At 47.0% G+C, this 27,696-nt stretch overlaps 1 long non-coding RNA gene across 2 annotated transcripts; it reads left to right on the forward strand.

Moving 5' to 3' along the window:
* Window positions 1-717: 717 nt before the first annotated feature.
* LOC124083513 (uncharacterized) lies at window positions 718-27,212 on the forward strand. Of its 2 annotated transcripts, none has more exons than XR_009225480.1 (4): window positions 718-830; window positions 1,835-1,974; window positions 6,916-23,798; window positions 24,949-27,212. It is a non-coding gene; the product is annotated as an uncharacterized LOC124083513 (long non-coding RNA). The 2 variants fall into 2 exon arrangements; XR_006848769.2 differs by having other exon boundaries at window positions 6,916-7,080; window positions 7,457-27,212.
* The last annotated feature ends 484 nt before the right edge of the window (window positions 27,213-27,696 follow it).

Consider the following 27,696-nt stretch of genomic DNA (forward strand, 5'->3'; position numbering starts at 1 on the left):
CAGGCAGGGCAGTGCCTACCAGGACTAAACCCGGGGAAGGGCAGGGCAGGGTGGGAGCTTATTAGAACCATAGGTGTCTGGTCAAAAATGTTCCCCACCAGAACCTCCTCATTACAGGAAAGAGGCAGGTTCCCTGAAGGGTGGCAAAGGAGCCTGGCCAACCAAGGACAAAGCCAATGCTAGACCCAGGCTTCTAACCCGGGGTATTCCATCATAACACACTGTCCCTTTCTTCCTCAGCTTCCGACACCGGGTGGGACAGAGGATCACAGCTCGCTCCTGACTTTTGGCTGACTTTGGACAAATTGCCCTCTCTGGGCACCAGTTTCACTTTTCAGATGGGACAGCGCCTGCCTAAGGGGACCCTGCTCTGAACTCACGCTGTCTGTCCAAAAGGACTGCTCAGAGGGGCGGTTTTCTCCAGAGCCACCTGCTTGCTGTGCTTCGCTCCTGGACATGGATTTGCTTGTCTTCTGATCAGAGTTGTTAAAGGCAGCTTCACAGAACTTTCTGCAACTCTAGATATAAGGTGAATTCTCTAAGCATGTGAATTCTTTCTGTCCAAGCTGGTTCCAAAATGGTCTAGCAGGTGGCTGCGCCTGATAAACTGGGGAAGGAAAAACAGTATCCAGCTCCAGGGCTCTCTCACTGGGACTGAGATGAATAATTTGATCAGGATACCTCAGAAGAATAACCATGGGAGTGTCTTCTGATGGAAGCACGTCTGACAATGGAAATGGCGGGCTCTGGAGGACAGGAACACCAGGCAGAGGTCACCTTCTTGAATGCTGTACTTTCCTCGCAGCTGCCTCCGGGGCATGGTGTGATGCGTAAGTCAACTTTACATTTCCACTGCACCAGATTTTCGTTAGGGCCATGCAGTACATGGCCATCCCTACCCCAGATCATCTTCTCTACCCCACGTGAACCACAGTCCCAGTGACTTCTACCTCCTCTCATTATTGACCCACTTTAAAGATTATTTTGAAAGTTAATAACCTATGTCTTTTTAAAAGGCACACGTAATCCTCCAGCACCCAGAGATCTCTGCACTTGTCACCTATTGTTCAATGTGTGTCCTGCCTGGATGAGAGTAGGATTAGCATACATAAGCTACACTACTGCATAGCACTCAAGAGCTAGAGCCTATGTAATACCAATCATGTAATTTTCTGCATATTTTCTACAACCTACTAATATGTTATGAGTAGATTTCCATGTTGATCATTATTAGTTAACATTATTAAAGTGCCACCGAGGTACACACACACACATACTCACCTCACTAATGTGCTATGTACAGACATTACATTGCCTTCCCGTGTTCCCTGTTACAAACGGCACTGAGTGAATGTCTCTAAATCCAGGTCTTGGGGGTGTGCCTTCTGGTGCTTTCCTATGGTGAATTTCGGAAGCAGCCTTGCTGGGCCAGGAGGCTCCCCTCCTATAAGGCTCTGGGTGCATGTCACCACATGGCCCAGAAGGCCAGTTCTGTGCAAAATCTGTGGTTGGCCGTCTTTCTCCAGGTCCTAATAGTTGAGCATTGTCTTTACTTGACAGTTGATTGAGATACAATTAAATAATCACAAAACCTACTTTTTGTAATGAGCCGTTCAGAGGTTTCTGCTACACATGTGCCACCACATTGCAGCTTTAACACGTGCATCTCCTGAATCCTCCCTCAGCATTACCTTTCCAGGTAATGAAATCCAATTGAATGTACTGAAATGGTCCGATTTTAAGTCCATCAGTACCGGTGGTGCGTACCAACACAAGTTCCTCCAGAACTTCTCCTCATGCCCTCCCAACAGTCCTTCCTCATCCCTGTCCCCAGGAGCAGTTCTGCCACTGCAGGCTCTAGATGTCACATCAGTGGAGCAACACCGTCTGTGCTTGGTATCTTTGAGCCTTATCCATGCTGTTCACGTGAGGGAGTGTGTTTCTGTTTATTGCTGACATTTTGCATGAATACAAGTAAGTATGTTTATCTCCTGTGATAACATCTGCATTGTTTCTGGATTTGGCTACTGTGAGTGAGGCTGCCGTGAGCATTCCTAAGCAAGGATTTCATAGACCAGTATTTTTAGTTTTCTCAAATAAACAACTGGGAGTGGAATTGCTAGATCATAGGACAGATGTCCATTTTAACTGTTTACGAGGTTGTGAAGCTGTTTGCCAAAGTGGCCGGACTACTTTACGCACTGGTCAGAGGCCTGCTTATTCTACATTTTCTCCAGTACTTAATGTGGTGAATGTTTTTATTTTAGATATTTCTGTGGCTGTGTAGTGAGATTTCCTCGTGGTTTACATTCTCTTCATAATAGCATTGCTTCTTCAATGACTTGATGACCAGAGAGATGGACTGCTTTTTAAAAATGTTAATTATTAAATTTACCTAATTCACTTCATAAATGCAAATTTCCTTGAAAACCCATACATGAAATATTTTTAAAAGTTAAAAGAAAAAAGAAAAGAAAACTAGGTCTTAGGATCGATGTTTGTACATACCCAGGAGAGGCACAGTGTTTGATCCTCTTTTTTATTTTCATTTTCCTTTAACAAATGAGGGTAGGCAGGTGACAAGGTGCTGTTTGGTTATAGAATTAGTTATACAACCAGTATGTAATTATGAAAGGACAAAATGACAACCAATTTAATTTGAAGATCTTTATTCACTTTAGGTGAGATTCTAGAATTAGGCAACTCTTTATTGCTGTAAAGACAATGTTCCTATGGCTTGAGCCCATGATGTTGATTTTACAGACAAAAGTCTGGAAAAAAGCAAAAACAAAGAACAAAAAGCAGATCAGCTGTTTCAAAGTCTCTCTCCTTGTAAGTCTGGGAAACAAAACAATAGAAAAATAACTGATTTGTGAGTATCCGACTACTTGGGTGACCTCTCAGTGAAGAGTCACACAGAAGGGCCTGCTGGGACACTGGTGTTCCTCTCCTGGTTCTCCCAGGTCAGGTTACACTTGGTTTTGGTCTGCTGATGGGGAACTTTGGCCTGAGTGAGCCCTTTGGATTTTAAGCCTGGTCTGTTGGGGCCTAATTGGCTTGGAGCTTAGTCCAAACCAGTGGTGCCTGTAATTTTCATTTAACGAATACAGTCGATGCTTAAAAATTCTATTGCATGAAGGAAAAAAAATGAATGAAGTCAGACTGAAGGTCTGGGGCTCTTTCTGATGAGACTTCCTTGCTGCTCCTCACGTTTGGTTCCCTTCCTGCTCGGTCAGCAGCAGGGTTTCCGTAACGCGTACCGCGTGGACAGAGGGCATCGAGTCTTGGTGGTCTGAGATCTTTAGAGAGTACCTGGGTTGGGCCCTGGTATGGGAGGAAGTCAGAACCCACACTGCAGACTTATTTTTTTTGTTTTTTTTTTTCTATTATTTATAGTTTGCCATATCTGTGCACGTGTGTGTGCCTGTGCACACATGTGCGTGCTGTTGCTGTAAACTCCCTCCAAGCCCTTCTGGAAAGAGTCACAGAACAAACAAAACATAAGGCAGGAGGAATAAAAGGCCCACCCTGGCCCTACAGCAGGAATAATCTGCCTGGGGGAGAGATCCACCCATAGGGAACCAGGAGCTCCTGTAGGTGCAGCAGCAATTACAGCCCAGCTGCCACCCGGCCAGGACTTCAGGGAAGAGATCTGGGAGTGGACGCTAGGAGAGACTAAGATTTAAGTGACAAATATCGCAGAATACTAAGCCAATATGGATGGGCTAAAAGAACAAACAGGTTCGCAGGATTAAAATAGATGAATGATAGGGAGATAAATACAGAGGAAGACAGGGCAGGAGCGTGTTTGGAGCGGAGGAGGAGCACACTTACCAGGAGACAGCGCAGCTGGGATGGGGCGAAGGGGGCCAACTGCCGGGAGAGCAGGGCCCAGGCAGAGAAGAGGGCGGAGCAGCCGAGTCGGAGAGGAGGAAGGTAACTTGCCAGGTGGTGGCCGAGCGTCCGCAGAGCTGGGGCCCCTGGAGTTTTTGACCAGGGGGGCAGTAAGAGACAACACGTTAGCCCTGAGGATGATGTCTGCCAGCTGTCTGGGATCCAGGACACGGTGGGACACAGTGGGATGGGCTCTGTGATGGTCCCACTGAAATCGTTTCTGTTTTCACCCATTCTTCTGTGAATTTTTTCACCTTGTTAAGATAGTAATTGAGTTTTTCCAATATTTTTCTTCACATTAAATGCTTGTACCTCATTAGAACAATTTTATCCACAGTTTTGCCGCCTTTATCACATAATTTTGCAGAATTCAAACTTAACAGAAACAATCAAGCTGTTGTTAATTTCAATTTGAAAGTGTGTTTCACTCTACACGTTAAGCTGGGCACACGGCTAGGACCAGCCCTGTGACAGAGCCACTGTGACAGAGCTGTTGGTGGGTCCAGTTTACCAAGCCCCCCCACAGACCTCATCTCAGGTGGCTCCCGAGCAAATGCCATAGATAAGAAAAAGGTTACTGACAAAGGTCAGTCATGTCCAAGTGCACGGAGATAGAAAAGTAAAGCCAGAATATTGCTTAAAAAGAAAAAAAAAAAAGCCCAGTTAAGGTTTGGGGGAAGTAGCTCAGTGGTAGAGAGAGTGTCTGGCATGTACAAGGCCCTGGATTTAATTCCCAGCACCAAAACAAACACTTACAACTACCAAAACTGGAAAGAAAACATTTTTTGAAACTATACACCAGTCTTGCAGGAAAGCACTGTTTAATTTTTAAATATTCACCTCCTGAGAATCTGAGGGCCACAGGGGAGTGAGCTGCCCTGGAGCTCCGTTCAAGTCCAACCTTTGTGCTCTGTGGCTCTTTTGCTGATAGTGGCTAAAATACCTCCACCCCAGCTGCTCCTTCTCCCTGGCTCACTGCAGATCACACCATGAGTATGATACCAGCAGCAGCGCTGAGTGCCTACCGCGTGAGGCAGTGCAGAAGCACATTTCCTGTATTGCCTCTGTGTGGCCTCCGCAGACCCCATGAGCCAGGCCTAGTATGATCATCGTCCCACCCTAACAAACAAACAAACAAACAAACAAACAAAACCCCATGCCCAGCAAGAGGCCCTGGACCTTGCCTGAGTCTGCGCAGCCAAGCTGGGGGCGCCAGGGCTCAGGCCAGCTTTGTCTTAGTGCCCAGGCTCTTCCCGTTGAGAGGTAAGCCTGAGCCTCCTCTCTGCTCTTGTTTCCTGGCTTCCTGCAAAGGCCCTGGACGCTCAGGGACGGGAGTGTCCTGTTGTTCTTGAGCGTCTTCGTCTCTGCTGAGCTACAGCCCTGAGCAGCTTGGCCAGCAACCAGTCCTCTGGGAGAGCTGGGGTTTCACTCAGACTGTTCCTTGTGTTTTTTGTCCCTTTCTCTTTGCCAATATAAGTTAATGCCAGTAAAAAAAGATGATTGACTCATGAAAGGCATGCCAACAGTTACTATAGGGAGATAGCCTCGATAATGACACTCTGTACTTGTCACTGGGGATCTGAAAATCTTCAGACACAGTGCAGCCTGCAGGTCGCTGGGGCCTGTGGTCAACCCAGAAGAAGTTCAGGTGCCAGGGGAAGAAGGTAGAACAGAAGGGAAATTCTCAGAGTCTCCCAGAGGCTGTGAAACAGGGTAGATCAGGAAGTTCTTGGGTTTGCCTTAGTAACAGACAAAGAGATGCAACTGAAAACTCTACCAAGTTCTGTCAGAGCCTGAGACTGTGAGAGGCGGTAGAAAAGTAATTCAATGCCGAGATGTGAGGGTGAGACTCATTGACTGAAGTCAGAATAATCAAATAGCTAAGCTTTCAATTCCTCATATGTAAGGGGAACGTAATACAAGTGACTGCTTTGTAGAATCTTCACAATAATCTTGGGAGGATTATGAGATCATTCTAGAAAGACATTTAGGTAGCTAAATTCCAGTTGACGAAAGTCCAGCGAGAGCCAGTGTCTTCTAGCATACCTTGCTGCTACTGGGAGGAACGCACAGCAACTAGGGGAGCCCTCCTGCTATTATGGGGAAAGTTATCAGTGAACTCCGGCTCTGTGGTGGTGGGTGCATTGGTTTGATGGTGCTATGTATTATTGACACCATTGTGAAAGTGAAAATGTGGAAATTAAGTAATTTGTTCAAGGTCAGTTGGGGAAACTATGATTTGAACTCAGGTCTTTCTGGAACTTTCAAGAGATTCACTGTATTCTATGGTAGCCTCAGACTTTGGCTCTCAGACATAGGAGTTAAGATGGCAGCTAACTCCTCAGCATAACTCCACCCTGCCAATAGCCAGCTTTGCTAGAAAAGTGGAAAACTGACATGCCTGACAAGGAGGGGTCTCTCTCAGGACGTAAGAGAAAAAGAAAGCAACTGGCTGACAAGGAACAGAGAACCGTGAGCCTAGGAGAGGGGCAGAGTGGTGGGGAGAACTGGCATGAACTGGCAAGTGGATGCCCAAGCTGGAGGTGCCCGGCTGCTCCACTGCAGTCCATTTTAAAGCCGAGTTTGAAAGTGGGTCAGATCTTGCCAACTTTCCAGAGAAGATGGAGATTTAAATTTTTAAATAAAATCCTATTAAAAATTGTTTTGGAATGAAACCTCTCATCTTGAGATAATTGTAGGTTCACATGCAGCTGTAAGAAGTAGTAGAGAGGCCCTTTGTGTGCTTATCCAGTGCCCCCAGTGGTAATTGTGATGTGATTTAGAATAGAAATACGCATTTGTTTTTTTGTCTCCATATCCTGACACAGCTCCTAAAAACTTGGACTCTCCAAAGTAATAAGTGTCTTTTCATATGCTAATGAGATGATTGATGGTTGGAACTTTCAGCCCCAACCCAACCTCTGGGATGGGGAGAAGGGCTGGAGTTGATCATTTAAGTTGATCATTCATGGGCAAATATTTAATCATGACTTCATAAGGATCCTCTCTAACACCCAAAAGGACACATGCAGAGATTCTGGGGGTTGCTCAGCACGTGGAGGCCCTAGGGGGATGGTGAGCCCAAGTGCACACAGAAGCTCCGTGGCATTTCCTCCGAACCTTGCCTAGGACTCCCCTGCATCTGGCTGTTCCTGAATTGTATGCTCTTAGAATAAATAGGAAAATGTAAGTAAAGTATTCCCCTGAGTTTTGTGAATCATTCCAGAAAATAATAGAACCTGAGGGGAGGTTGGGGGACCCTCTGATTCATAATTGGTTGGTTAGGAGCACAGGTGAAAATCGGGGGGCTGGAGGTTGGCATCTGAAGTGGGGGCAGTCCGTGGGACGGAGCCTTTAACCTGTGGGAGCTGATCTGTCTCCAGGCTGACAGGGTCAGAATCGGCTGAGTCCTAGGACACCCAGTTGGTGTCTGAATTCCTGGTGTGTGTGGAAAACCCAAACCCAATTTTGGGGACCAGAAGTGAGCAGTTGAGGGTGGAGGAGGAAGGAGCAGTCAGTGTTTTGCTTTCTGATTACTAACACCTCGCCCTGTTATGACCAGGAGTGGTCAAGATAAAGAACATGTCCATCTCTACAAGGTGCCCTCAGGTTCCACACACACACTTCTCTCCACCCTCCACCTCTTCAGCTCTGGACAGCGGTTGGCCTTCTCTATTTCTAGAACATCTGCCATTTCTGGAGTGGAAACATACAACACGTGACTTTTGGGGACTGGCTTTGCTCATGGCATGACTGTCAGGAGGTTCACCAGGTGGGTGCTGGCTAGAACCTGGGGTCGTGGATGTCCTGGGGCTTCATCACTCACCTGCTGAAGGACATCTGGCTCGTTTCCAGTTTGGAACCCTGATGAATAAAACTGCTTCACACATTTTTATACCGTTTTCATGGGAATGTGTCTATTTTTCTGGGAACACAGTCGGTGGGTCGCACTCCTACCAGCAGCGTGTGGGTGGCCCTGTCCCTTCACATCCTCACGGGTGTTGACTGGTCACACCTTTTACCTCAGCCATCCCTACAGGCCCCTTGTGGTTTGAATTTGCATGTCCTAGTCGCTAGGGAGCCACTAGATGCTGAACCCCTTTGCCGGCATTTCCTTGTCATGTGCATTTCCTCTTTGGTAAAATGTTTGTTCATGTCTTTTATCCATTTCCCAATTGGACTGTTTAGAATTTCAAGAGTTTTAAAAATTTATTTTAAAACAGTCTTTGGTTAGATATATGATCTGCAAACATTTTCTCCCACTCTGTAGCTTGTCTTTCCATCCTTTTAACAGGGTCTACAACAAAGGAAATTAAAAAAAAAAAATTTATGGGGCTGGGATTGTAGCTCAGTGGTAGAGCGCTGCCTACACAGTGAGGTCCTGGGTTCCATCCTCAGCACATCATAAAGTTAAATAAATAAAATAACGGTATTAACAAAATTTTATGAAGTCAATTTTTCCTTTGTGTCTTTGTTATCAAGTCTAAGAACTTTCCACCAGATCTAAGTTCCTAAAGATCTTGCTGAACTTACTTACAAGCCTAGGGGTTTTTTTGTTTGTTTGTTTGTTTGTTTGTTTGTTTTTTGTAATTGTTATTCTTGCTTTTCAGGCTCAGGATTTTCTGATAACTATTGTCCTTTTCTAAAAGAGACAGTTGCTTTCCTTCTTTTCTGATCTGAGTGCCTTTTATTTCTCTTTCTTGCCTTATTGTACTGGATAGTACATCTGGTACTTCGGTGAATAAATGCCCTATTTCCAATCTGAGGGGAAGGCCTGCAACCCTTAGCTATTAGCTATTAGGCATAATATAGATGATCTTTATCAAGTTGAGCAAGTTCCCCTCTATTGCTATTTTTCTGAGAAGTTTTTAAAATCATAAGTGTTGAAATTTGTCAAGTAACTTTTGCATCAACTGGCTTAATCATGTGATTTTTAAATTTTTTTAGTCTATTAAAATATAGACTGCATTGATTAATTTTCAAATAATGAACCAGGCTTGCATCTCTGGAATAATCCAAACATGGTCATAGTTTATAATTCTTTTTTGTTTATTGCTAACTGTATTTGCTAATATTTTGTTAAGAATTTTTGCTTCTACATTTGAGGGACATTTGTGATTTTTTTCTATTTTGTAATGGCTTTGTCTAGTTTTGGTGTCAAGATTACACTTGCTTCCTAAAATGAATTGGGAAATATTTCATCCTTTCATTTTCTGGAAAAGACTGTGTAGAATAGATATTAATTCTTCTTTAAATGTTTGAGTCAGTGATACTATTTGGCTTGGATATTTCTTTTCTTCTTTTAATTACTAATTCATTTTCTTTAGAATTTTATGGGAAAGAAACAGGCTGGTAGAATTATTCACCTCAAGCAATTTTTTAAATTTTTTCATTAAAAAATGTGTTCTAATTAGTTATACATAATAGCAGAATGCATTATGGGGCCTTTTGTGTAAGAGAAATGGTGTCTCCAAGAGACAGCCCTGAGCCTCAGGGGCTGTGGAGCTGAATGAACTCTGCCCCCTGGAATTCAAGATTATGGATTGCTGACCCTCAGGTTCCCTTTGGGTGGAATGTTTATAACTGGTTTCCCAAGCCTGTCCCATCACTAAAGTTCAGGGCAGATGACTCAGTTTCAGTTTCACAGGTCCCAGGCAGAAAGGGATTTTGTTCCAAGATGGTGGGTCATACTCAGTGTCTTCCTCATATCTGCTTGGATGACTTGGAAGATGAGAGTTGGGACTTTTCACTGATGAGATTTATATGGAATTGAGACTTTGAATTATGCTGTAGTAGACTGAGACTTTGGGGATGGGGTGAGTGTATTCTGTGGAATAGAAATAACTCTCTTGGAGCAGATTGAGGCTTTTCTTCTCAGAATAATGGCCTCCCAATGAGTGGCCTCTCAAAGATGTCCACATTTGCACCTCTGGAACATGTGAACGTATGTGAATATGCTTACAGATGTGATTTACGGTCTCGAGATGGGAGACTATCCTGGCTTATGTCACAAGGGTGAGAGAGACAGAGACAGAGACAGAGACAAGGGCAGGATAGTCAGGCCAGAATGATGCAATATCAGAAAGACCTGACTAGACTTCACTGACTTTGAAGATGGAAGGATTCACAAGCCAAGGAGTGTGTGTGGAAGTGAGTTCTGCACTAGGACCTCCGTGAGGTAACACAGCCCTGACTCTCCTTGATTCTAACCCAGTGAGATCCCTTTCAGATACCTAACTTCTGCAACTATAAGAAAATAAATGTGAATTGTCTTAAGCTACTAAATTTGTGATACTATGTCACACCCTTTTCTCATCTCCACCCCCGGTTCCTAGCAGTGTTGGGCAAGCCCCTCTCCTCTCTGGATTAGGGGCACGCACGGCTATTACTGTGTCACAGGACAGGACACTGCCTGAGGACATGCAGTCTCTATCTGGCAGGTGCCCAGATTTGAAGCTCAGTCCTTTGAAAGTTTACTCACCTGTTCCCTCTGCCACCACCCAGCTCTGCTGACTGGTAGGAGCCCCATTCTCTTGGATGTCACACAGAGGTGCTATGCTTTAGTGACCCCCGCCTGCCCTTTGAAAACTCTCTGGTGGATTTTGTGTGGAAGTCAACCCTGCAGGTCCAGAACTCGCCGCTGCCTTTTCAGGCTAAAGAAAGTTGCTTCTGCAGCCTGAGCCCGCAGCACATTCCGGGCATCTGTGGTGTGAAGCAGAGTCAGAGGAGGAAGGGGTTTTGTGACGTGAACTGCTCTGTGTTGGTTACCCAGGAATCTGGTGCCAGTTGGCGTTCCTCAGGGTGGAAGGCCCCTCAGCTGGGGGAAGCCGCCTGCCATGAAGAGGGAGGGCAGGATGCTGGGGACTTCCTGGGGAGCAGGAGGAAGAAACATCAGAGGGAAGCCCCTGAGGCTGTGCCCCTTTCCCTCTCCTCATTCATTTGCTAGGGTTGCCATGACAAAATGCCACAGATGCGGTGGCTTCAACAGCAGAAATGGATCGCCTCACAGTATTGGAGGCTACAGGTCCAAGATCAAGGTGTCTTCAGGGTTGGGTTCTCCTCGGCGCTCTCTCCTGGGCCACCTTCCTTCTGTGTCCTCACATGGTCTGTCCTCTGTGCATGTGTGACCCTGGTGTCTCCTTTGGTGTCCACATTTCCTCCTATAAGGACACGTCCTTATGGGGATAAATCAGAACCCACCCTAACGACTTGTTTCAACTTACCTCTTTAAAGACTTGGTCTCCAAATACAGTCAAGTTTGAGGCTCAGATTGACAGGGTAAGGGAAAGCACCGACGCTTTTGGTTTGCCAGGGAGGCAGAACTTCCATTCAGGCCCACCCCACTTCTGTTCTCTCATCCTGGCTGCAATCCCAGTACCCCAGGAGGTTGAGGTCAGCTGGTCTTGGAGGCCCTGGGGTTGGGGACTACAGTGCTGTGTGGAACAGGCATCCACACCCACTTGGCCCTGGCCAACCCGGGGACAGGTCGGTGACCCTGGCTTGCTACACCTCAGGCCTGCACCAGCATCCAAGGCTCTGCAGGCTACCTGCTCTCCAGCCTACTCCAGCCACTTCTCTGTACTTGGGGACAAGGGCTTGGCTTCACCTTTGCTGAGGGGTCATGTGTTTTTTGAAAACTTGACCTCTACCCAACCAAAAGCGACTCTTCATTGGTCTAGGCCAGTGGTGGTGCCTGCCCTTGCCTATTAATTATTTAATCATGGGAAGACTGTGCTGATTCTGGACAAAGAGGAGATATTCACTTTCTCTGCCTCTGCCTCTGAAGATGGTAAACAGCGGGTGGACTCTAATTCCAGCAGACCTTGGGACGGTGGGGATAGCTGCAGGACAGCTGAGCTAGATCCAGATGTTTCTGTCAGTGAGTTAACCACCCGGAAATTGCTATGCCTCCATACTTCAAATTCTGCAAAACAGTAAACCTCCTTATTGGTAAAGCCACTTTTATTTAGATATTATATGATTTGCTGTCCAAACCATCTCCTGTGGCCTTTGGAAAGTCAATGTTGGATGGAGACACCAAGTGAACGTTCCCTTCTCTCTCTTTAATACAATCCAACATGTTTGACTGGCTGTTCTGTCTGGTCTGTCTCCTGAAGAAGTGTCTTTGCTAGTGACCTTCAAAGACCTGGTCCTGATGGGAGCACTATTTCCTAAAGTAGAGCTGGTTTGAAAAAGAGAACACATTCAAGAGATTCCTAAGAAGGATTTTCTTCTGTTTTCACGGGAAACAAAACTCACTGTCGATAATTTTAATGACAGGGAAGAGCTTCAAGTCACGTGTTCACTAACGGCTCGGGACTTTTCCCACCCCCACAAACAGGATGCCAGAGTGTGACTCTCATTCTGCTAAGTTGAAATTGAGGTGGGGACCTAGGCAGAGACAGAGAATGCCCGGTGGTGGGAATGGGGGTGGGGGCAGGAGCTTGGTACCCAGGTGCGGGGCCTGCTGACAGCACCCATCTGAACCAGGGCTGGGCTAAGCAGGGGTACCTTCACTCAAACTGACATTAATTGAGCATCTGGTGTCTGCCAGACTCCGTGGGAGGTGCCTGAGAAACAGGGAGCGTGATCATTGCCCACAGGGAGCATGCAATCTCCACACGCCCCAGCCTTCAGGACCCCACCCACTCCTGTCCGTCAGTCCTAAGCTCCTGCCCTGATGGTTCTGACTTCTCATTCCACTCCTAAATTGTGGTGTTGCTGGGTTGTAAATGTGCATGCCACCTGCTCCTCCTCACATTTCATATGATTTTCTTATTATCAAAATTCAGAAACATAGTCGGTTTAAGGCTGTGAAGAGTTACTGAGCACCTACTATGAGCCAGATGGGGAGGGCTTTACCGAGGTGAATGAGATGTCCTGTACTTCCAGGAAACCACAGCTCACTGGGGCTAAATGATTTGCACACCCCAAGGCAGAGCAAGTGTCTAGGTGACAAGCAGCATCTGAAGGGTGCAGACAACACCTGCTGGGGGACTTCAGTGCAACCCGACACATATTTGCTGAGTGCGTTGTGTGCTAATCAAACTCCAAAGGCAGGACTGAGGGAGCTCGATTCCTCCCCTTCTAGGAGCCCACTATTAAGTAAAAATGCTGTAATCCTGTTAGTCATATCAGCTAGCGTTTATTGAACATTAAATATTATTACATACTTCCATGTGATTTCCATATAATAGCTCATTTAATAATTAATTCAACCCTGTGAGGCTTCGGGAGGTTGAGTAATGTTCGGAAGATCACAGGGTGAGTGTGACAAGTGAGAGATTAATGAAGAATCTAATCATCAATCTGACTTGTAATGGGTCTGGATAGGGAGCGCCTGGGATCTTTATGCCGAGGAGCCGTGGGAGTGGTGGACTGGTAGTCCACCGCAGACAGCCTCATGGACTGGGGGGCCACGTTGCCGAGGCGTTCCCGCAGCACTGCTGGAAACCACAGAGCTCCAGAGACCTCACTCCCAGGCGTGGTGCAGGGCCTGGCGCTGCTGAAAACAGGGATCTCGGGAAAGAAAGCGTGACAGGGCAGTAGCTTTCCTCTGTCCACATGTGCTGAGCCGAGCGAGGTTAATCGAGGACACCTGGAATTAGGATCCCATGGAAATTTACCCTTGAACTAGGTAGTAAATCTCCCTAATTATGCAATCTAATTAGAGCTATCAACAACAGCCAAGGGTTGCAAGGAGGGCTGCTGAGCATCCTACTGTGGCTCAGCTCCTGCGGACCTGCAGCTTGGCTGATGGGGTGGTTTCTGATCTGTTTTATCATGTCTTCCTGAAGGCCAAGGAAGCTCTTCTTCTGGGCATTCCCAAGTCACCTTTTTACACTGACACAACCTGTTGTCAGTCCTACCTGGGGCTAGAGCATGACTTCCACTTGATGGGGTTTGCCACGTGTCCCCCACTAAGCTCTTGTCCTTCCTCTTGTGCTCTGTGGTGACTGGCAGGTATTTGTGGGATTGTGAGAAGGCTCTTTGACAAGGGGACCTCATCTGGAGCTCCGAGTCTTTGTGAAAACGGAGGACAGCACACCAGGCTCCCTCTCTGCCCTGCCTCTGCCATCTGACCCTGGGCAAGCCCTTCTGTCATTCTTCCATCAGCTTGTCTGTCACTAGGAGAGCAGGTGATCATGTCCCACCTGGCACATCCTGTGCCTCTGAGCGGCCTCCCGGTGCCAGGAGAGGGGTGTCATAGCCACTCAGCAGGGGACAGGCACATCCACACTTCCTCTGTGAAAGAGGTCAGTCTTCAGCTGGCCTCGGGTTGCTCCTTTCTTCCAAGTTGACAAAACTTTTCAAGTTTGGAAAGCAGCCCGTTGGATTTGCGTGATGGAATATTGCGTAAACCACATGATTCAAAACAAACATGCCACAAGGCACTTTGATTTCAGAAATGGAAACTCACCCGGCATTATTTCCCCCATCAAGGCTCCCGCTTCTCCACAGGGCCATGTGACCCTGGGCGAGGGAGACCAAGGGCTGAGGGGCGCACTTCATTGGCTGCCTGGCTGCTGACAGCCCTGCGCTCTGCTCTCCCTGATTGGCTTGAGTGCTGGTGGACACACTCTTCAGGGAAAGGTCCCTCCCGAGCTTCATGGGGCGGACGAGTCTGGATTAGATGCTTCATTACAGAAAGTCATTCGTCTTGCCTGTATTTTGTCCTTAATTCTGTGCAGCAAGAAATGAGGGGAAGTCTCTGCTGGGGAATCTTTTGCAAAAGGTTCTCTTCACTCTTCAAAAAGGATTTAAGGGAGGAGAGTGCCCTCTTCTCGTGCCTCTCAGGCCACAGCGTGAGATCAAATGTCAACCAGCTGAGCCTGGCAGAGAGAAAATGGAAAGGACCTGGGTCCTTGGTGCCATTTTCTTTTGAGCAGACTTGGAACTTCCGTACTCTGGAAGCTGTTGTTCTGAGAGAAAATGATTTGTCCCTTGCTCCAGGGCACCTCTGGTTGGGCTGTCTTATGAAAACATGCCAACACTGGCTGAGGCTGCTCGTTGGCATCCCCACTTCCCTCCTGCCTGGAGAGGCTCTGGGAAAAGGGACCGAAGGCCAGAACAGCCTCACAGTGCTTGTCTCTTACCAGAGCCTTTTGACCAATTCACTGAGCAGGTGGAGGAGAGAGAAAGCAACTCCCCTAACACCGGGGCAGAGCCTAAAGCTGTCAGCGAAAAAACTAGATTTCCTTGACTTCACATGCTTTTAACTTTGAGATTCATGTGACATTTTTATTTTTTTTCCCTAAAATATCTTGTTCTTAATGTGAAAATCATTTACCCACTTACTAGGTAAATTATCCAACTCCTCTTATCCTGCAAATTTTTAATTGAAAGTGATACTGCACCTGCACCTGGCAGGACATATAGAGGGCGTGAGGACCACAGGCCGAGCAGCAGTTTCCAGAAACAGTCTCTGGACATAACTTGCAACCTGGTGGTGCCAGCCTCGAATTAGTCAGGGCAAGGGGAAGAATGCTGGGTGGATGCAGCAACTTCCCCCACCTTGGGTCCTGGGCTGGAGACTCCAGGCAGGCAGTGCTGACAGACGCCGGCACACCCGGCAGATAAGGTCTGAACAGGTGAATCCCCAGACTGCACAGGTAACTCCAGAAAGGGTTGCATCATCACGTGGGGAGCTCGGGTGACTGGCTGCAGCCATCCACTCCGTACTAAGGGCATCATCTCACTTCCACCGAGCTCACGAACCTGGGCTGGTTGTGTTTTCAATGAGATGTGGAAGGGAAATTTCCTGACATTATTTTGAGTACGTTCCTCTTACATTGCCCCCAACCACTATTTTTTGGTGAAGTGTAGATTCTCCTTCTGTAAAAACTCCCTAGAAAATAAGCTCAGGAAAGCCAGGGACTTTTCCTGCCATGTTCTCTGCTCAGACCCCACAACTTAAGCCACATTTGGCGCACAGCACTTGCTTCGTAAATATGTTTTGAATGACTGACTTTCGAGAGATTGAACGGGGAGTCCTTGAAGGTCACATGGCATGGGGGAGGGGAAAGTACTGTGAAGGCAGCTAGAGTCTAAAAAGGGTTCAGACAGGAATGGAGAGGAAAAGATGGAGATGGTGGTGGAGACATGGGAGGGGAGTCAGAAGCATCTGAGGACTGTGACCCTGGAGGAGGCCAGCAGACCTCCTGGGGCCCACCGCAACAATTGTTCTCATTCTCAGGAGCCACAGGAGGGACACAGCTCATTGTTATCAGTGCCAGAATCTCTGTGGACCGGGCTCCTGGGTCTGGAGGAGGAAATGCTCCGTAGACCCTGCAGGGGACTGCGCTCCTCTGCTCACCTCCTCACCCCTGGCGGGGCTGGGAGGAATGAATCGCATGGCTGGCTAGTGGGAGAAGCGCCGAGCTGTCCCAGCCTGAGATAGCCAAGCTGGCACAGGGGAGGCGAAGGGACCGGCCGGAGGCCCTTCACAGGCCTTCTGTGCGAAGGAGGGGCGGAGAAGTGGCCGTAGGGCCAGCCTCCCGCTGCCTGGTTGTCCAGCGGCCCTCACTTCCTCTGCCCTCTTGCCGTCAGCCACAGCCAGGCACTTCTACCTCTGGGTTTAAGAGCCTCCTGAATGCTCGGGTTCCACTCCCCTCAGATACCCTGCCGCTCAATTTGAGTAGCCACACGAGGGGGGCGCATCATGTCAAAGGTCCCTCAGCCACTGACCCGGGCTGAGACGGTCTCAGTGGGGGGTGGCGGTTGTGCCCACAGTCCCTGGGGTCAGCCTTTCCTAGCTCTGTAACCCTGGACAATTCACTCACACTGTGGACTCTGAAGTCCTGCATGCCAGAGGTTAGTGTAGAGGCTCCCTGGGTCCTGCCGCTGGTGTACATAAAGCAGGACACGGAGCGGGGCATGTAGCGCGTGATCGTAAATGTCCACTATTGCTGCTCTTTGCCTCTCCTTTCGTTCTTTGTATCTTCTGCCTAAATTGGTAAATACTTTCACCTTGGCGGGAATGGTAGGAGGCAGAGACATTTCTCTGTTATTTAAATCATTTGATATATTTTCAAAAAATGAGAATTCCCACCTACCTTTGGGGTGCAGGCACGTCACAGTACTATGGTGTTTTTTAAAGCACGTCCACATGTTTTGGCACTCTTCCAAAACAAGGAAGAGTCTAATTAATTCTCCCCTTGACGAGCTCCACCAGGGGATGCAGTCACAGTTGCCAGCGTCTCTCCCTGACCCCCTGGTGCCTTCAGTCTTGAGCTGCCATATTAGAAATCCAGAGACCTGAAGGAACTGTGTGGGGTGGCAGTGGGGGACAGGCTGTTAGGCCCCACAGTGGGTACAGGGACACGCCCAGGGAACCCTGGCTGCTCCAGCCCCTGCTCCACCTGTTTGTCTTCCTGGCCCAGCTACCAACGTGGGAATGAAGGATCCTTGAAACTGACCCAGCCCTGACCACCGTGTGACTGCCATCTCACAAGAGGCCCCAGATCAGAGTCGCGCAGCTCAGCTGCTCTCAAATGCCTCGTCCCCAAGACCCACGAGAGCTAAATGGACAACAATTGCTGTTGTAAGCCGCTAAATTTTGGACCCGGCTCCACGTTTCAGCTGACCCACGACAGGGATGGCCATCTCAGTTTACGAATGCAGAAACTAGGCTTTGGAAAATTTAAACACATGGAAGATGTGACGAAGAGAAAGCAGAGCTGGGACACAGGGCGACTCCTGCGTCTGTGCTCTGCCCTCTGCTCCACTGGATACTGGATGAGGTGGAGAACAAGTGAGCAAACGTGCATTTTTCTGTATTTCTCCCCAAGCCTGTCAGTGTTCTAGGACTGAACACAGGATCACTTTGTGTTTGGAACGACACCACCTGCTCAGAGTCCCCTAGCTAACTGCCACAAACAGGCCTGAGGCTGGGCGTGGTGGTGCCCACCTGCAATCCCAGTGATTTGGGAGGCTAAGACAGAGGATCACAAGTTGGAGGCCGGCCTCAGAACTTAGTGAGACCTCGTCTCAAAAACGCAGCAGCTCCAGGCAGCACTTCTTGTTGGAGCGCAGTTGGCAGGCCAGAGGCCCCGGCTGCCCTGAGGAGGTCAGGAGGAGGCTGTGCAGTCCCCAGCTCAGGCAGGCCAGGAAGAGCCGTCTGGCGCGTGGTGAAGAATGGCAGAGGAAGAGAGAGCAAGCAAGACCGGGAGTGGGGGAACCGTGCAGCCCGTGACTGAAGTTCCAAAGAACGTGGAGCAAGTCTTCAGGAAGAAGACGGATGTGTGCTGCTTAGAGACCAACAACCGGGCTCTTTGGGAGGCCACTGGCCTGGGAACAGCCCCAGCTGAGGAAGGCAGCACAGTCCACATTAAAACTGCCGTCTTGACCTGGGAGTGGAGGTACTTGTAAAATGCAGAAACCAATGTTCCAGAGAATTCATTCCCCTTCACAGCTGTCAAGCACCCATTGTATGGGGCGTCAGGGGTCAGTTCACTGCTGGGCTCTTAATGTACAGAAAATGTTTTATGCCCCGGAGGAGTGTGAGGTCTGGAAGGTACTAACTCGTTTTGGAGGCCTGTCGGGAGCCAGGTCCGATGTTGGGTGACTTACTTAAATCATCTCATTTAATCTTGACACCAATACTATAAAATAGGCATTATTATCTTTACCAAAAACAGAGAAATTAAATATCCTGCTTGAAGTTATGTATGGCAAGCAAGTGCTGACATTTTAACCCAGGTTATTCCAATTCTAAAGCTCCTAGTTGGTCCTCGGTAGACCCGTCTCTCAGTCTTACAGGGTCATAATTATATTTCTGTGTGCAGGCTGAATGGAACTGGGTATAGGGAGCTTGGAGTCTGCAGAGGAGGAAGGTCCAGGGAGGGGAGGTGATTTCACACAAGTTGTTCCACGTGGGCCGTGAAGGACGAGGAGGAGTGCAGTGGTTGGAGATGGGCTTTGTAGTCAGGGAGGTGCTCGAGGGATGGGAAAGGGGGCCTGGAAGGATGCACCAGGGCTACCCTGTGGGCCTTGGCGAGCACTGGGGTTTTTAAGCAGGAAGGCCACCTGGGAACATTTGCCTTGGGAGAGGCCGTCCTGGCGGCTCTGTGGGGCACTGCCAGGTGCAGGGAGCTGGGACGGTTTCCCTGCCATCTCATGCTGAGATGACAAGCACTGTCTCTTTTTCTTTGCTTGCAAACCCTCACCTCCTCCTGGGGGCCCAAGTTAGTGAATGCCCCACCATGCCCCCACCAATCAAGCCAGGAGCCTTGGCTGGCCGGGGTGTGGTGGTGCTGGCCCAGAGTGAGCTTCCACGGCCCTCGACTGACTTCTGTGTTTCCAGTTATGCCCTTGAGGCTTGTGCTGATCTCCTGGCTGTGCCGTTTCCTCTTAAGCTCTTTCTAATTGGGCTTTTGCACCAATTCTGCCCCTGGGATCCCTGTATTAGCTTTGCTCTGGTCTCCCTGCCTCTACCCTTGCCTTGGACATTTTGCAGTCAGAACAATCCCTCTACAACAGAAGTCAGCCCCTCATCCTCTGCCTTTGCAATGAGACCCCCACACCATCTTTAGCGGCTGCCCCGCCCCCTGGGTTTGCAGAGGCAGGGGCCACACACTTCTGTGCAACCAGTTCACTTTCAGCGCTTTACATCTTCGTTGATAGTAATCTGAACTCTTTAGAGATTTTTTTTTAATAGATCTTTATTTATTTTTATGTGGTGCTGAGGATTGAACCCAGTGCCTCACGCATGTGAGGTGGGCGCTCTACCTCTGAGCCCCAGCCCCAGCCCTCTTTAGAGAATTTTAAGTCTCAGAAGTTCTTTCCGTGTCTCTTCTCTCATAGAAACCATTGTCTTCCTTTTACACATAAGAAAGTTGGCCTCGTGGTTACATGACTTGTCTATTGGTAGTGACCATTTCTGACACCTCCTCTGTGCTGGGCACTGTCATGTGGCCTGTGCTTCCAACAGACTCATGAAACAGGTATTGTTCTCTGGGAGGCCCCGGGGCTGGGAGAGCTCAGTGTCTGGATGCTTCTGTAACTGGTCTCAGGCCCTCTGCCTGCACCAGGTAGGGCCAGCTGGGCTCAGCCAGTCTTTGCATGCTGCTCCCCCAGAGGTGGGCTCTGTGAGGGAGGTGCTGTGACCTCAGGCTCTTCTTAAACATCTTGGTGCTAATCTTTCCTGAGAAAGTTCTTCACTGATAAATATGACACAGTTCCCGCATCAGTGCAAGATGGTCTTTGTTTTCCTCTCAGCTACATCTGGGGGGAGTTCTTTTGGAGCTGGGAGAGACCCAGATGGCTGGACGCTCCCATTCATGTTATCTTCTCAGGTGTAGAAGATTGTTGAGGCGTATCAGCTAGTTTCTGAAGCCATGGTTTCAAATCTTTTTCTTTCAGGACACAAATTTATTTTTCAAATGTTATTTTATATATAGCTCAAATAAAAATCAAGTAAGTCTGGGGGCTGGGGATGTGGCTCAAGCGGTAGCGCGCTCGCCTGGCATGCGTGCGGCCCGGGTTCAATCCTCAGCACCACATACAAACAAAGACTAAAAAATAAGTAAATATTAAAAAATTCTCTCTCTCTCTTAAAAAAAATCAAGTAAGTCTGAAAAGTGGTACCTTTCCCCAGGACGTCATTCACTTGAACAATTAGCCTCCTCATAAAAACAATCTGTGAACAAAGAAAATAGATTAAAAAAATTCATTTGACGAGTGTTCACTGTCTGTGAACACAGTGCTTTGTGCTTAGTTTCTACTTTGTATGGTTGACATCCAGGTAATTTTTGAGCCCAGGTCCTTGAGAAACTTATCTCTAAGAAAGAAAGCAGAACTGATCCGGACTGAACCTGATCTGCTGGGCCAGCTCTCTCCTGTTCAGCCCAACATTCCTAATTGGTCAGATTCAATGAAACGACATCGTGTTCCTTAGCCAGAGCCAGAGGTGGGAACCTGAGACCTGGGGCTCTCTCCCCAAGGCTGCTTTGTGTTCTCATGGGGAATGTCCCTCTTCACTGTCAAGCTGGGGCCTGTGTGTGTGTGTGTGTGAGAGAGAGAGAGCTCTGGGCACCTCCCTCCCCCACTGGACACTAGAGGGCAGGGGTCTTTCCACTGCACAGTGTCAGTCCCCAGTGGGTGGTGACGTCATCTGGAGGTCCTTCCTCTTCTCAGCCCAGCCGAACAATTCCACTTTTCATCTGACACAGACCTGATCTCCTTTTCTCTCAGAAGCCACCGTTGCTTGCCTCTGCCCATCAGGAATTTCTGATCCTTGACAGAAAATTACCATTGCACACAGATGTCGATCTTGGGCACCGTTTCCTGTCTAGCTTCCTCTTTCCTTTAAAGGCCGCATCACATCTCATAATATTATTATTATTATTTATTTTTTTAGTTGTCAATGGGCCTTTGTTTTATTCATTTATATGTGGTGCTGAGAATTGAACCCAGTGCCTCATACATGGTAGGCAAGCACTCTGCCACTGAGCCCCAACCCAGCCCCAACAGCTCATTATTGATGCAGCACAACTTGCTTAGCTCCCAACTGGCAGACTTTTATGTTGGCATTACATTTGGTATTATAAACAACATTGGAGAGAATATCAGGGTCTTTTTATCTTGACATATTTGTCCACAAAGACATGTAGGGTAAGTGCCTACCATTAATGCTCTAGGGTAAAAGGCATTACACAGACCTGTTTTTCATAGCTATTACCAATTGAATGGGAGTGGTTTCAAGCACATCCTCTCCAACACTGGGTATCATAAGTATTTAGAGTTCACTTGGCGTACGTGTGTCAGACTGGGTTAGCACACAGCTGGCGAGGCACCTAACACCTGTAGCACACCTTCTGAAGAGAGCATGTTCACCTCCCCCGCTCCTGCCTAGAACAACCCACTCTGAGATGGTATTCAGCAGTGGGACCTCTGGGAGATGACTTGACCATCAGGGGAGGCCTCAGGACTACACAGTGCCCTTATTAAAGGACCCAGAGAGTTCTGAGCCTTAATCTTATGCTTTCCAGTCTCCAAAACTGAGAATAAATTTATGCTGTTCATAAACCATCCAGGCTGCAAAAATCTGTTATAGCAGCTTGGCTAAGACAGTTCCTTTTTCTCCAGAGAGAGGACTTTTTTCCCCCACACATTTTTATGGGTTCTTTATAGTTGCACATAATGGTGGGATTTGTTGTTATAGATTTGTGCATGTTCACAATTTTAGGACAATGAATTTTGGCCGACGTCCTTCCACTTTCTTGCCCCTAAAGCGAGGACTTTCTAAATGCTGTGATATTGAACAAAAATCATTTGAGTCCCAGTTTTCTTATCTGGAGAACGGGGCTGAGACCACCTCCCTCACCAAGATGTTGTAAGGGTTAAACAGCGCAGTGTAAATGAAGAGCCCAGCCCAGTGTTTGAGGATGCCCAGCGGTTGGAAGGAACCTTCTCTTTGTGTTCCCTGCACACAATGGCAACCAAGTGAGGAAACTCAGTGCACTACCATGGCGCCCAACATCTGCGAACACGGGCCTCACCCAGTACTTTCAGAGTGGGTCCACTCAATGCCCACCACCACCCCGCAGTGGTGCTGTGACTCTCCCTACTTCATGCCAACTTCAAGTTCCATGCTAGTTAGCCGTGGCTTCTGGAACCAGAACTGGGATCCTGAGTGCTCTGCCTCCAGCAGGTCAGTTGCCGGCCTCTGGTTTGCCCCGTGCTTCCTGCCAAGCGGCCTGGTGCCCAGGCTGGTCTGGCCTCCTCAGCAGAGTTTCCCCGCCTCCCCTGGGCATGCCAGGACACTCATGAGCACCACCTGTCGCTAATTACACAGTGATTAACAAGGACAGTAGAGGAAAACAACAAGATGTTTACTTCAACAAGGTTAAAACACTTGTAATTCCTTATTTCATTTATCCAAAGATTGGTTTGGTATGTACTGGATATTGTAGGAAGCCCTAGCTCTAAAATCAAGCCCCGCGTGGATCTCCAGCAGCCACAATTTTGCTTCAGACATGCGTCAGCGTGCCTTTAACAAGCCAAGAGCTTGGGTGTTTGCAAGTGAGTATGTAAAAGGGCGTTTTAAATAATTATAAATATTCATAGTTTGTCTTCACTTTTTATAGCTTCTGTGTAGATGTTAGCAGGGAGAACTGTAGAAAGAATTGTGAACTCTAATTTTGAAATAGAGAATAACCCCCAAAGCCCAAAGGAGAGGTCATTTTGTTTTAAACACAAACGCCTAATTTGTGCTAAGACACAGGTGATGGATGGTGCTGACCCTGTTCTCATTTCACAAATGGACATCAAGGCTGCAAGCACCTGGTGTGGGTTTACATTAGGACAGAGACAGATCTGTGGGGCACGTGCTGGGGCTTTCAGAAGGGGCTCTGCTCTGTGCGTTAAACAAATGTCACACTATCACCCAGGAAAAACTGAAAGGATACACAGCACAGTATTAACCCCATGTGGTGGGGTTAGAGGACACTTTACACCTTGCTGAATGGCCTGAAACATTTAAAAGAGAATTGATTTTTAAAACTCCGCAGGAAAATGAAAACACCGATTACTACTGACACGGTCCTGGCCCCAGTGTCAGTGGCCCTTGGCTGGACTCCCTCCCCAGCTGACCTCAGAGCCATCTCAGATAGGCCAGTGGACGGTTCTTCCTCTCACTCCAGTCAGAGGTGAGGGCTTGGGCTGCTGCTTCACTCCAGGCGGGCAGAGGTCCTGGTGTGTCACTGGGTGGTAAGAGAGCACTTCTGCCCCCTGACCTCGGCCTGCCCCCTGGGGTCAGCACATCACCCCAGAGTTCCAGAGCCCTGGCTGTGTGTTCTGGGATAGCAGGCTTGAGAACTGGATGTCCAGCTTCTGGTCAAGCTCTGCCTCTTGGGCGGCTCATCCAGCCGGTTGGAGCCAGTTTCCTTATCTATGGAGGGCAGGTACTAGTATTATCATTTTGGGGTTGTTTAAATATTGCAGATAATATATAGAGAGTGTTGACCAAAGCACTTGGCCTTTGCTCACCCAACAGCCGTTCATTGGCCACCTGTTTATTTGCCAAGCACTCCTTTGGCCTTATAGAGTAAATGTACTTTTTTAAAAAAGAGGAACATCTGTTTTATTTTATGTATTTTCAAGCAGTACAGTACCATGCACCAGGGTTTAAATGCGTCATCTCTGCCCTCCAACAAACAGGCGGTGTGAGCAGTCACCTGTGGCCACTGCAGCTAGCTTTGCCATTATTCATAGTCAAAGTTGTGTTTTGGGGGGGTCTTGCTTTTTTTTTTTTTTAAAGCAAACAAGAGGAAAAGAACAAGCTTAAAAAAAGCTCCATGATACCTATTCCATTTTATAGAAAAGATATTTTCAGGGGCTGGGGCTGGGACCCAGTGGCAGAGTGCTTGCCTGGCATGCGTGAGGTGCTGGGTTCAATCCTCAGCACCACACAAAAAAATAAAAACCAAATAAAATAAAGGCATTCTGTCCATCTACTACTACAAAAAAAATTGAAAGGTATTTTCATTATTCGTATATCAAGATTCTAATTTAGGTTTATGAAAATGTCCGTAGTTTCTAAGACTTATGCTCTTATTATTAAATGTGGTGGAAATAAGGAAACAACATTGAAACATATTTTTAAGAGAGTTAGAACTGATGCCATTCCTATGTAACAGCTCTTTGGGGAAATGGAAGTTCTCACAGAGCTAATAGTGTCGAGAGTTATTGAACCCTTTTGCGTGCCAGGTGCTGTTCTAAATGTATGATAATTTAAGTTTTCACAAAAGGGAGATGAGATTGAGGCACAGAGAGGTCAGGTAGCCGGGTCACAGGTAAAGTGGCAGAGCTGGGATTGAACCCAGGAAGCTGGCTCCAAGCGACAGCCCATGGTGTGCTGGTCTGTCCATGCACATTTTACTTGGTTAGCCTCACTTTTGAACAAATGGATTTATGAACAGCTTTTTGAAATCTGTCCTGCTCAGTAGTGGAGAATGTCCTGACTAGACACCAAGTGCCAAAGGAGAAGTTGGGTGGCCAGAGCTGTCCACGAAACACCCACTGATTTCTTTGTTATGCTGTCCTCATATCCAGAGAATCTGAGAAGAGGAGCTCTCATTGGGAATCTGTTCTGTAACTCCCTTTTAGAAGTTTGTGTGGAGAATCCGGATACGGTGGCACAAGCCTGGACTCCCGGCGACTAGGGTGGCTGCGGTAGGATGATCACAACTTTGAGGCCCACCTGGATAACCTAGCACGGAATAAAAGTAAAAGTAATAAAAAAGGGAGGCTAAGGAATTAGCTCAGTGGTAGAATACTGCTGGCTTTAATCCTCAGTACCACATGAAAAAAAAATTGGGGTGGGTGGTTGCACATAGGCTGAAATTCAAGTTGAATTTGTTAAACATTAATAGATGAGAAACAATGAAGACTCTGTGTGACACTTGGAAGGGACAGGAAATTGCTGAAGTAGTCAGCATTCGGGGGAAAAAAGCAAGTCAAAGGGATGAGAAATGGGAGGCAAAGCTAGTGGCCAGGTGTCCCGTCTTCCTGGCTGGTGAGACCATCGGGGTGCTGCCCTCTGACTCCAGGGCCCTGCTGTCACAGGCTCTGTCGTGCTCTAGCCCAAGTGTCCAGCAGGCTTGCAGGACATCCCGCTCCAGCCTGGGAGAAGGTCAGATTGAAATCAGTGGTTAAACTAGTAAATACAGGGACAGGCAGCTCGTGACCCAGACGTTTGTATTGCCTTAGTTCGTGCTCCAGGTTTTACATCAGTGTTTATGTTTTGGGAATGAAAAGTAGCTCTTTGCTCTTAGACTGTTCCATAAACCATGGCTTTTAAAAAAAATTCTGATTTTTTATTAATTTTTAAATGACAAGTAAAAATTATATAGTTGTGGTATACAACATAATGCTTTGATATGTGTATAAACTGTGAAATAGCTAAATCAAGCTAATCAACAGATGCCTTACTTCACATACCTGTGTGTATGTGAAGTACATTAAATATTTTCTCTACACATCTTTTTCTAATGATTCTTAAATATTTCCTCTACTAGAAGAAGATACGTGTTCAATCAACAAATATATGAAAACATGTTCAACATCTCTAGTAATTAGAGAAGTGCAAATCAAAACTACTTTAAGATTTCATCTCACGCCAGTCAGAATGGCAGCTATTATGAAGACAGACAACAATAAATATTGGCAAGGATGTGGTGGCAAAAGCACACTCATGCATTGCTGGTGGGTCTGCAAATTGGTACAACTAATCTGGAAAGCAGTATGGAGATTCCTTAGAAAACTTGGAATGGACCCACCATTTGATCCAGCTATCTCACTCTTTAGTTTATACCTAAAGGGCTTAAAATCAGTATACTATAGTAATGCAGCCACATCAATGTTTATAGCAGCTCAATTCACAATAGCTAAACTGTGGAAGCAACCTAGATGCTCTTCAATAGATGAGCGGATAAAGAAACTGTGGTATATATACACAATGGAATATTACTCAGCATTAAAAGAGAATAAAATCATGGCATTTGCAGGTAAATGGATGGAGTTGGAGAATATCATGCTAAGCAAAGTAAGCCAATCCCCAAAAACCAAAGGCCGAAGAATGTTTTCTCTGATTAGTGGATACTAATCTATAAATGAGAGAAGCTGTTATGGGACAATGGAGGAACTTTGGATTGGGCAGAGGGGAGGGTGGAGAGGGGAAGGTGCATGGGAGCAGGAAAGATGGTGGAATGAAACGGACGTCATTATCCTGTGTACATGGATGACTGCCCATATGGTGCAATGCTACATCATGTACAACCAGAGAAAAGAAAAGTTGTGCTGCAATTGTGTACAATGAATCAAAATGCATTCTGTTGTCATATACACCTAATTAAAATAAATTAATTAATTAATTAAAAAATATTTCTTCTACTTTTTCCTTAATGTAAGTTGTCCATTTGGAAGCTCTGTGTGTGTGTGTGTGTGTGTGTGTGTGTTAAGTATTTTAAGAACACTTGAAACTTACTGTTAGCAATTTTCAAGTATACAGTGTGTTGTCATTAATCACAGTCAACTTGAGGTACAAAGGACTCTTGAATGTATTCCTCCTAACTGAAATTTCGCATTCTTTGATCAATCTCTCTCTCTCCCACCAATCTCCTGCTTCTGGTAACCACCATTTTACTCTGTTTCTATGAATTAGACATTTTAGATTTCATGCATAAGTGAGATCATTCAGTATTTACCTTTTTTGTACCTGGCTTGTTTTGCTAAACATTAAAATAATTGGAATTTTTATTTTAAAATGTAATTAGAAATATTAAATCACCAGATTTAAGAAAAGTATATCTAGAGAGAATGACACATGTTATTTAGCGATAATTAAATATTATCTCTACACATCTTATTCTAATGATTCTTAAATATTTCCTCTACTTCTTCCTTAATGTATGTTGTCCATTTGGAAGCTTCTGAGATTATACTGGTGATAAATCCATCATGGGTTAAGGCAGTTCCAGTACAATCTCAGAAGTGTGATGTTAGTCATCTTGTTGTAAATTGCACAGCAAAAATTCTCCACTTCTTTTCCTTCTGCCTCTGTGGAAGAGAGTTCCCTTCTCTGGCCCCCTGAAGGGACCCTCTCTTCCTACCATACTCCCTGGGACGCTCCTCATGATTTGCCCTCTCTTCCTGGCTTGTCCTCTCCTTTTCTGTGGACTCTGTTGGATCCAAGTAGGCTCGTGTCCACTCTTCTACAAGTAACCTGAGAGCAGGCGCTGTGGGTTAGTTACGTTTGCATCTCCAAGCCTTCCTAACACACTGTAGGAGACGAAAGTTAAA

This window comes from Marmota monax, unplaced genomic scaffold, assembly GCF_021218885.2.
Source record: "Marmota monax isolate L192 unplaced genomic scaffold, Marmota_monax_Labrador192_F-V1.1 WCK01_AAM20220418_F8-fsc00055, whole genome shotgun sequence".
Lineage (NCBI taxonomy): Eukaryota > Metazoa > Chordata > Mammalia > Rodentia > Sciuridae > Marmota > Marmota monax.